This window comes from Zootoca vivipara, chromosome 1 (assembly GCF_963506605.1).
Source record: "Zootoca vivipara chromosome 1, rZooViv1.1, whole genome shotgun sequence".
Classification (NCBI taxonomy): Eukaryota; Metazoa; Chordata; class Lepidosauria; order Squamata; family Lacertidae; genus Zootoca; species Zootoca vivipara.
In genome coordinates this window covers 12,959,430-12,962,059 of record NC_083276.1, presented here as the reverse complement: position 1 = coordinate 12,962,059, position 2,630 = coordinate 12,959,430, and the positions used below count along the sequence as shown (strand labels likewise).

At 43.8% G+C, this 2,630-nt stretch overlaps 1 pseudogene; it reads right to left on the bottom strand.

Moving 5' to 3' along the window:
* Positions 1-271: 271 nt before the first annotated feature.
* LOC118085895 (calcyclin-binding protein-like) lies at positions 272-970 on the bottom strand (annotated as a pseudogene).
* Between the last annotated feature and the right edge of the window lie 1,660 nt (positions 971-2,630).

Sequence of the window (2,630 nt, the reverse complement as noted above, 5' to 3'; positions counted from 1 at the left end):
TAATAATAATAATAATAATAATAATAATAATAATAATAATAATAATAATTCAAGGTGTCCTATGACAGCTGGAGCTGACCCGCCTCCCCTAATTCCTCCTGCTAAACGGCCACTTAGCAGAATCCTTCCTTCCTTCCTTCCTTCCTTCCTTCCTTCCTTCCTTCCTTCCTTCCTTTTTTTTTTTGAAGGAAAAGCTTTTCTGCATGCCTGAAATGTAAAACTTGTTTTTGCACAGAAGATTATGTAAACAGCAACACTTTCTCTGATCTCAGCAGAAGCCCCATACAAAAGATGTACATTTAAGATGGTTATTTGTTCAAATATCTATTGGTAAATAATCTTTGACTTGCTTTCTTGACTCTCAACCCAGGCTTTGTTCATTGACCTCTCCATTTCATCATCACCTTCAGCATACATCTTTTCCAGGAGATTCATCAACGCTTCACTCAGGTCCAAGGTATCAAAGCAGCTTTATCCTTCCCCTTAGTGTCTTTTTCAACTAGTGTTAGACACTCCCATTTTCCCTCATGCTTTTTCCTACAATATCAATATCATATCTGTTTTGATCTTCCATGGGCTGCTTTCCACAGAGATGGGTTTCAGAAGACTGTTGAATGTCATAGTGTAGCTCTTGTTATTCAGATTCTTCACTAGCAGATCAAATGATCTTTCTGTGAAGCGCACCTTCACATGCTCAGCTGGGAGACACTGAACTCCACTTAAAGCGATGTAGATTTTAAAAAATTTAGCTGACTGATCCCAAGCATAATTGTTGATTTTCACTGTGTATCCTGTTGGAGGTGGTCTTTCTTCTTCAGATGTTTCTGCTTTTATTTTGATTGGTAGCTGGTTCTTGATTTCTCTTTCTATCTTATTCTTTTCTGCCAGCAAGACCTCATGAACTCTCTTTCTTGGTGCTTTTTTTCAAAAGCTCTTTCACCTCATCTAAATCTTTCTGTAGCTCTTCCATGGCTGGAACAGGTGCCCGACTTGCAGAATACTTTCTTGGGTGTGGTTGCTGCTATTCCCTGCCCTAGCGCCTCAGACCAACACTTTGTCTGAGACATTGCAGATGATGCAAAAGCAGAGTGCTATTGTGCATGCGCGAAGCACGATTTTGCGCTTTGCACACGTGCAGAACGCGCACGCAGCGAAAATACTTCCGGGTTTGCCAACTTCGGAAGTCGAAACCTTCAGAAGTCGAGGCATTCGGAAGTCGAGGTACCACTGTACAGCCTGAGCCTACAATGGAGTTCACAGCATCAACACCAAAAAGGGTCTTGTTTTTCCCCATAGCCACAGTCTTGGATTCAGTCATGATTTTTTCTCCGCCTTTCTAGCCTGCAGCTTTTTCCTATAGGTTGCAGCACAATAAACTCTGCCCTAAAACTCCTGCTTTGTCCTACTAACTACCGGTATCTAAGAGTGGGAGGAGGAGTTCCACCTATTTGTCATCTGCCACAGTGCCTCTTCTCTTCTCTTCTCTTCTCTTCTCTTAATGGCCCATCACCTTTCCTTTACTTTCTTAATGGCCCTTCACCCAGGTGATCATCTCATGAGGCAGCTAGCTAGCTTTATATTTTAACACTTGCTAGGTTTAAAGGGATTAGAAGTCTGGCACCCACAAACCCAGAACAGCATTATTGTAACGATTAAGCTACAGCAACCAGGTTTTAAAGGCCACCCATATCTGGAATAGTCTCTCGCAGCGCATTATGCTTCCCCTTATGCTCAAGCCATCACACCACTCATGAGCATCACTGCAGAAAATCAGTGCTGATTCAAAATGTATCAACCGGTCCCTTAAATCCTGCAAGGGAAGGCCAGAACACAAATTACCGAGTAAATAAATGAAATTGAGGATTTGACAGTGTGCTGTGTTTCCCACTAATTTGTACATGCCGTACATTTCCCCCAAAGGGCACGGCAGTCTTTAAGTGGAATCAATTAGAAGTTTAATACTTGCAGTGCTTTCTTTTGTGGCACTAGATCATGGGGAAATCCGAAACTTCTCATTAAAACAGCCAGCCAGACATGCAGACATGCTGAACTGCACAGAGGTATATGCTCCTTCAGACCCAGAGAAAAGAAAACGACCTCATTAAGTGAAAAAAGGGGGATGAGCCTCCATGCTCCAACAATCCAGGGCATAAGGTGTCAGAGAATGACTGGTCCCAGGACAAAGGGAGTCTTGTATTTCTAAATACCCAGCCAATGTAAAAGGGGCCACTGTGGCCGAACTGTAGCGCTGGGGTTAAGATTGCATCTCGTGTAACACATCCCATGTTATCGCAGCCTTCCTTCTCGAGTGACGCTTGCATTTTCAGTTTCAACTAACTGGGTGTTTAACAACCTGTGAGCCTTCCAAGCTGGATAAAAATCTTTTATGAAGCACAAGTTACAGAGACCACCTGGACCTCCCCTCCCCACCATATGTGAAGCACAGGTGAGGAACCTCAGGACTGGAGGCTGAATTTGTCCCCTTGAGACTCTCCCCAGGTCACAGCTGCTCCACCTAGGCCACGCCTCTCAGCAGCTCTGCTCCAGGCCCTTGAGTGCTTTTGCTTGGTTGTAAAGTGCCCTTGAACTGTGATAATGATGGAGAGGGGTATGTGTAGAAGTGCCTGGCT